At 42.9% G+C, this 7,945-nt stretch overlaps 1 long non-coding RNA gene across 1 annotated transcript; it reads right to left on the bottom strand.

Annotated features, from left to right (window-relative positions):
* Window positions 1–1,555: 1,555 nt before the first annotated feature.
* On the bottom strand, window positions 1,556–2,702 carry LOC138946674 (uncharacterized). Its single transcript, XR_011449402.1, has 3 exons — window positions 2,642–2,702; window positions 2,418–2,511; window positions 1,556–2,187 (listed from the first exon to the last, which is right to left on the bottom strand). It is a non-coding gene; the product is annotated as an uncharacterized lncRNA (long non-coding RNA).
* Between the last annotated feature and the right edge of the window lie 5,243 nt (window positions 2,703–7,945).

Below are 7,945 nucleotides of genomic sequence, written 5' to 3'. Positions count from 1 at the left end.
ACTACAATATACGCCCAAAGGTTTAGATCTAAATTACATTCCGATGCGCTGATCGATCGAAGTTCTCAGTCGTCGAAGCACCACACTGTACTAGGTAGCCACTGACACACAGAAAATCGCAATTTGACGGTTAGGCCTACTGAACTTTGATCCATCTGTTGCTCTTTCTTTCTTCAATTCTGATCTCCTGGCCCCGCTCAGCGATCCTAAGGATTCTCTCAGGCGTTTCACGTTTCAGGCCGTCCATCTTGGCTTTGAGTTCTGCGCGAGTTTTGCGAAGTTCTTTCGGAAGGTCGGTTCTGATCGATACACCACGCGCACCTGGCTTTCCTTTTAGCTTTCTGAGTGACCTAAGAACTGACTCCTTGTCTGCAAACCTGACAAAGCGAACAATGCAGGCTGTGGAGTCGGGTCTAGATGGTAGTGGGTGGCAGTTCTGGAAAATCATGGACTTCACACTTTCCTCGCCAAGCTCCAGCTCCTGCGTCATAAAATTGCGTACATTCTCCTCACAGGTTGCGGGTGTGAATTTCAGGCCGAAGAACAAGAGGTTGTATTTTCTCTGGTGGAATTCGAACTCCGTGAATCGTGCATTGGTTTCATGTTGAAAGGTTTCTGTGTCTTTCCTCAACTGTTGCACGGCGGCCGCGTGGAATTCCAGGCTCTCGGTGACGGCACTGATGCGTTCGATGATCCGCTCCTCCATCTTTTCCGCCCAGGGAGGCGGCCGGTCCCCAGCAAAAGACGTAATCTTATTCTGGTTGCTTTCCTGATCCTTATTTTGATCCCGTTTTGGCCCCATGTTGCGGATGTTTTGTGATTTTGTTGCTGCCCTGTGCCCAAGACGTCGTCTCAGTCCGCCATTACAACTAAATACACAACAGATCAATCATACGACACAGTGATGAGCAGCTGGGGTAGCTTGTTTAACTTCCTCTTCATCCACTCACCCCCCCCCCCCCCCCCCCCCTCCCACACTGCTCAAATCAAACATACGACACATCAATCATACGAGTCATACGACACAGTAATGAGCAGCAGTGGATAGGGTCTCTTCTTACTCCCTCCCCCTCCCCCAAACTCGCAGTGCTGAAAAAGAAAGGGGGAGGGGGGGAGTGGCGGGGGGGGGAGAGAGGAGGATGTAATTAAGTTTCCTGCGCTGTTCACATCAATCATACGATTTATTTATAAACAGCGGGAGTAACTTGTGTACCTCCTATTCCCCCCTACCCCCCTCCCATTCCCATCCCCACTCTGCACACAACACCCAACACAACACATCCATCATACGACGCAGTGATTAACAGTGGGGGTAACTTGTGTACCTCCTGTTCCCCCCCCCCCCTCCCATTCCCATCCCCACTCTGCACACAACACCCAACACAACACATCCATCATACGATGCAGTGATTAACAGTGGGGGTAACTTGTGTACCTGGGTCACTCTCCTGAAAACTGGTCAGATGTGTGACATGAGACGCGAGTGCCCAAAAATAAAGTTAGTTAAAATTGAAATATTTTGGTGTGTTTGGTTTGTTCAACATCTCAACTTTCCAACACAAGGTTTTGAAAAGCAAGATAACTTTTGGATATGTTGTAATTTAAGAGTAATGTGTTGAAGGTGGCCTTGTCTCGCATGTAACACAGGACACCATTAGAGGCACATTTTTACTCTTATCATAAAAAATACAAGTGATTATCATACAATTTCCAATGAGATACAATAGAAATTGCTTCATAGAAGTACCAGAATTTTCAAAATATATAATACACTTACATAATGGGGGGATTACTATGAGGACGCCAGATCGACCATTTCATCATTTACAGAAAACCTTTCCAGCAAGTGATCAGATATTCCTATCTGCAAAATTGTATGATTTAAAGAATCTCCATGAATACTTAAAACAGGTATATGGACATACTTTGAAAAATCAAATGACACAGAACGTCTCGCGTGTAACCATGGACACAGCAAACAAACACAGACACCAATATCAGTTAACCATGGGTTTATTTCAGTCAAAACGTGTGTCTGCCACGCCTGTCAAGAGTTGGGACAGGCAGCACCTCAACTACTTCTTCAAACTTTACAAAAATTCTCTCCTCCACAGCAGGCCACACAAACGATGAGCCTCGTTTCCGAAGTAAACGGACAACCGCCCCATCCCCATCCAGTGTGTCAATCTGTGGACAAACAAATGAACCTTTCTTAAAATAGAAAAATTAAAAGTAGTAACTGAAAAGGATTACATCATGAATTAAAAATACAAGGAGCAAGTGACACCAATAAACTTGAAAATGTCTACCTCAGAAAAGCAGACAACTGAAGCTCTCCATTCATACCAACTAGGGGCAATTTGGTACTTGAAATACATGTATAAATGTAATTGATTCCATATGTAACCTGCACTTACCATGCCATGGAAAGACTTTGCTAGGACAACACGTCTGCTGGCTGGCAGAACGTTGGCTCGCACAAAGTCCCCGACCTTCAGTGTCCTGGAATGTCTGCACAAATCAGTATGGATACAGAAAATTAAAAAAAAAAATGACAGCATGCAAGCAAAGTCATTCCAGTATAATAAGATTAAAATTAATGAAAAACATGTTAAAAATGTTATTTACAGTAGAAACGTACCGGTCTCTCTGATCTGCTCCTGGATCAGCATTGACTGGACTTGCAGAAAGAATAGGAGCATCCTGGCATCTGAAAAAAAGTATGCAACAGTTGGAGTCAGATATTTGAAATGCTACACAGCTTTACATCTCACATTGAGGTACATAACATTGTTAATAATAAAGAAAAGCAAACACAAAAATGTAATGACCCATAAAGCAAATAAGACATTAATACCTTTCAGTGTGAACTAAAGGGGTATCAGTGGTGGCGTCGGGGAGTGTGGCAGGAGGGGCATCAGCTGTGGCGTCAGGGAGGGTAACAGGATTAGCTGTGGCGTCAGGAAGGGTGGCAGGAGGGGCATCAGCTGTGGTGTCAGGGAGGGCAGCCTGGCAGCTGGGCAAAAAAAGCAAAACCAGCTTCAAGCCTGAGAACTTATTAATTTACGACAGCTTTACATGATACGCTATCTATCTGACACTTAGGTAACATAAATAAATAAATGGGATAAATGTAGTCACAAAAAACAAGTTATTAGAAGTGTAAGCCATTAAAAAGTACCTTCTGACGTCAGGAGGGGCAGTAGTGGCGTCAGGGGTGCAGGCATCAGCTTGGCGGGGTGCATGGGTGCAGTGTTGTCTGGAACAAGTGTGTATTCTTTCCATGCTCCCACTACATCCTGATGCTGGCAGTCCCCATCTACCCCGGTTAAACAACCCGGACACATGCAGGAGAGGTGTCTGGCCAGAAGATTTCCACCAGCGGGAGTGCTTCTGATATGGTGGAAACTTCTGGTCCCCTTAAAGGAAAAGTCCAAGGTTTTTAAGTATCCCCAAAAACTTGAAAATCGAATGCCAAATGTTACAAACATCTCTGGAAAAATATTTTAAAATTTGAAAAAAAATTGTTGTTGTTGTAGTTGAAGATTTAGTGTTGCAGGGCTAACCAAGACTAGTCGCCTGGGGTCAAGTAGTGGTCACGTGGTTTTCGGTGCACTGTGACGTCGGTGCACTGTGACGTCACAAGTTATTGTGTTGATTCTACCACTAGTACCAGCTTGATTTTCACACAGAAAAGTCACCACTGTATGCCCGAAAAGAATGCCTCGGTGGAGAGCAGCCGCAAACTGCAACAACTCGTCAATGTCCCCAGGCATTTCATAGCACACTTTTCCTCATAAAACTCTGAGTCTCTTGTGGAAATGGAAGAGATGTGTGCAGCACAAGCGTGCAGATTTCAAAGTGTCGGGCACTTTCTGGACACAGATTTCGCCATTTTTCTGCAGCACAAAAGTTGGCGTTTCATCCCTGAAACAAATGTTTAGACCATTGGCAGTGTCTTCCCTTCATAAAAGTCCGGAGATGGCAGTATTACGCGAGGCTGGTACATACGAACAGCGGATTATCTCACAAGAAGGAATGCGTTGAAGGTCAGAGTACATGCTTTTATTTTCATGCATACACGTAAACATTGTTTTGCTGCGCAGCGAATACGAATTGGTGCAGAACAGTGTGTCTGGGTCCGGTGTAACACGAGAAAATTACTCCCACGAGATTTTTACTCCGGAGTAAACATTTCGTACGAAAAAGTTACTCCCTTTACGAAAAAAGCACTCCCCCATTACACGAGAAAATTACTCCCCAAGACAGGTGAGTTCCGAGTAAACATTTCGTACAAAAATGTTACTCCCCTGACGAATAAATAATGAATAAATTACTTCACCCCAACACAAGCAATTTAACTTCCCATGCCAGGTGTATGAAATTTTTACTCCCTTGTCCCCTGTTAGTCTTGGTGGTGGAAGGGGTGGAGGGAGGGTAGCGCGACATTCGTGTGCGCGATATCACTTATTGGCATTATCCCTTCGCCCGCATCCCATTTTTGCGTACGAGATTTTTACTGGAAGTAAAAAAGATGGGGAGTAAAAATTTCGTGGAGGGAGTAATTTTTTCGTGCCTTGGGGAGTTCTTTTCTCGTACGAAAAGTGTACTCGGAGTAAGAATTTCGTACGAAATATTTACTCCTTAGTAATTTTTTCGTGGAGTAAAAATTTCGTGTTACACCGGCTGATGTTCGCTGGAGTACAGATGCGCCACAGGCTAGATCTACAGAGTTACAGAACGGTATGAGCTGAGGTAAGAGTAAGAGTAAAAAGTAGTCAGGGTTGTGGACACGTAAGACAATGCGTGTGTCACGTTATCTATTCTATTCAGTCGCAAACTATCCCCTGATATCAATTCATGAAATTGGCAGCGTTTGCTGGAATCATGGTTTAATGCTATTTTTACCAGATCTAAACTTTTGGTGGATGTGCAACCGGTAAGGTAAACAGACACCTGCATGCTAGAGACAAGAAGATTACGAATTGTGCAGGGAATTAATCTTTCTGCATTGACTGAGAGACGCAAAACCAGTCTAATTGCTACAACATGGATACACATCCAGACGACTTCCAGAGGGTGTCTAAATGTTCAGTGTACTGTATAGATCAGAACCATACTTTCGAATTGATCTATAGTATATACTCACACTCATTTTCTCTCTTCTTTTACTTCCAGTCCTTTCATCATCACTCACGGCCACTGGTCAGAACAGGCCACTAGACATTGACACCGTGACCATTCCAGATTTCCCGGTTCTCCGTGATCACAACGCAACTGTTGACCAGTCCTGTTCCTACCGTCCAGAATCACCACAGGAGAAAACCAACGTGCCATTCATCGTAAGATTTTTGTTTTGTTTTGAAAATTAGTGCCTTATTCTAGCTTTGCAAAAAACGAGAAAGTGTCTTTGACAGATACCATCCAAATAATACATTATGAAAACAAGTACAAGTTCATTTCTACTCATGTTAATCGTTTATGCTTTCTGTGCTGAGCGACATATGGACTGAATTTCTTTCGTAACTCACCTCCCGTCAACCTGCAAAACTATATCTGTCGAAGTAGTTTCAAATAAAGTTAGTATGCTTCCGAATAAAAAATATAAAAAAAGGGTATTTTCTGAAATGTTTAATTATAGACCAAAACCAGACATGGGATTCTTCCGTAAAATTACGGAATTCCGTAAATTTTTAGGCTCCAGGGATCATTCTTGAGATTCGTGCAAATCCGCTGAGAAAATGTTGGGGTATATGTAGGTAAAGACCCAAGTTTTTCGGCCGGTCCGCTGATCGCGACGCTCCATTCCATACTATTCTTGAACGGTTGGTTCCTAAAACGGTCAGACTGTTGCTGGTCGATCCGTATGGGAACGCGCTCTGTGTCTTTGTCTCCTACAGTCACCGTTTCAACGTAGCTATCGGGGATTCAGTATAAGCTAAAGCATACCGTATGAGAATGATTCGGCGCCATTTTTACATCGCTTCGAGCCACTTGCCAAAATGATGAGGAAGCTAAAGCGAGACGAAACCGTTCTATCCCGGGAAATTGACCAGCAGAAGTACAAGAAAAATCTCTGGAGATTCGACTGGCTCGATGAAGTTGTATCATTGAGCTGGAAATACGAGAAAGGCCAGAAGACACAAGACGTGAAACTGAAAGTTGGCGATGCTTTTGCTAAAATCAACTTGCCGGGAAAAGCTTAGTGCACTTTGTGCAACGATGTTAATGTTATCAACTACGGTTCCAATGGAAAGACTGCCCTCAAAAGCCACTTGAAAAGCAACAAGCACCTGACTATCCTGAAAACCCAGTCGTGTAATCAGTCACCGGGGTCGTTTGGCACCGACAAGGTAAGAACATTGAAACCACACCGTCACACGCCACCACCCCCCCCCCCCCCCCCCATCCCCGCCTCTCTCTCTCTCTCTCTCTCTCTCTCTCTCTCTCTCTCTCTCTCTCTCTCTCTTTCTCCTCCTTATTTGAGTCTTAGCGTAAAATTAATTTGAGAAACATGGGAAGGAAGAGAAAGGGAGGGGGGGGGGGGGCTATGATTAAGCTGAAATATGCATTTCAGGGCCATTTTTGTGTGTCTAAAATACTAAAAACCTTCAGCCCCCAGACCCCCACTTTTTTTTTCCTTAATTATCACTTTTTCTGAATCCCATGTCTGAAAACAAAACATTCACGAGTATGTTGTTGACCTGATAGTCTTTATGGTAGACAGCAAGAGTTGCATGTTCAAGAAGTTTAAGCAGTACATTTGAAAGAGCAAGGTAATTTAAGGTGGTATAATTGTAATGGTAGGTTCCACTGTAAAGCGACATGGAGGGTATCTTTGACGGACTCATTCAACATTCATACCCATGCACATCACCTCAAACACATAAGCTTTGTTCTTGAGTCAAATTTATTGGCTTCATAAATATTGTGAATTTTTGTCCGTTTGCAGATTGCTTACCTATGAACTATTTCGAAAATATCTTGCGATCTACGTACGCATTATGTAACACGTGAAGAAGAACATAACAAGTTCGTCAAGACGAATCTAATTTGCATTTCAACCCATTTGCCTTCCTTATTGTTAATTTTTTCTTCATAAAGACTACTTGAAATAAACAAAATGTTTAACCATTTCAAGGCCTCTGAACACGTTTAAAAACAATGCAGGTCTTTGCTCACTATATCAGATCTGCCAAGGCTCAGTTTACACAGGAACAAGAAGGGCAAAGCCCATACGACTCACATGCTTGACCTTTACATGACCTTGACCTTCAGCTAAACCTAGCAATGACATCATACACTAAGAACTGCTTTACACATTTTTCCTACCAAAATACCCAAGGTCAAGGTCATCCAAGGTCATGCAACACAAAGCTGTTAATTCAAGACATAGGAAGTACAATGGTGCTCATTGGCTCTTTCTACCATGAGATATGGTCACTTTTAGTGGTTCACTACCTTATTTTGGTCACATTTTATAAGGGTCAAAGTGACCTTGACCTTGATCATATGTGACCAAATGTGTCTCATGATGAAAGCATAACATGTGTCCCACATAATTTTTAAGTTTGAAACAGTTATCTTCCATAGTTCAGGGTCAAGGTCACTTCAAAATATGTATACAATCCAACTTTGAAGAGCTCCTGTGACCTTGAAGCAAGGTAAACCAAACTGGTATCAAAAGATGGGGCTTACTTTGCCCTATATATCATATATAGGTGAGGTATTAAATCTCAAAAACTTCAGAGAAAATGGGAAAAATGTGAAAAATAGCTGTTTCTTAGACAACATTTATGGCCCCTGCGACCTTGACCTTGAAGCAAGGTCAAGATGCTATGTATGTTTTTTGGGGCCTTGTCATCATACACCATCTTGCCAAATTTGGTACTGATAGACTGAATAGTGTCCAAGAAATATCCAACGTTAAAGTTTTCCGGACGGA

The sequence above is a fragment of the Littorina saxatilis genome, linkage group LG14, assembly GCF_037325665.1.
Source record: "Littorina saxatilis isolate snail1 linkage group LG14, US_GU_Lsax_2.0, whole genome shotgun sequence".
NCBI classification, from domain to species: domain Eukaryota; kingdom Metazoa; phylum Mollusca; class Gastropoda; order Littorinimorpha; family Littorinidae; genus Littorina; species Littorina saxatilis.
Note: the sequence above shows the minus strand (reverse complement) of the source record. Positions and strands in the feature narration are given on the sequence as shown.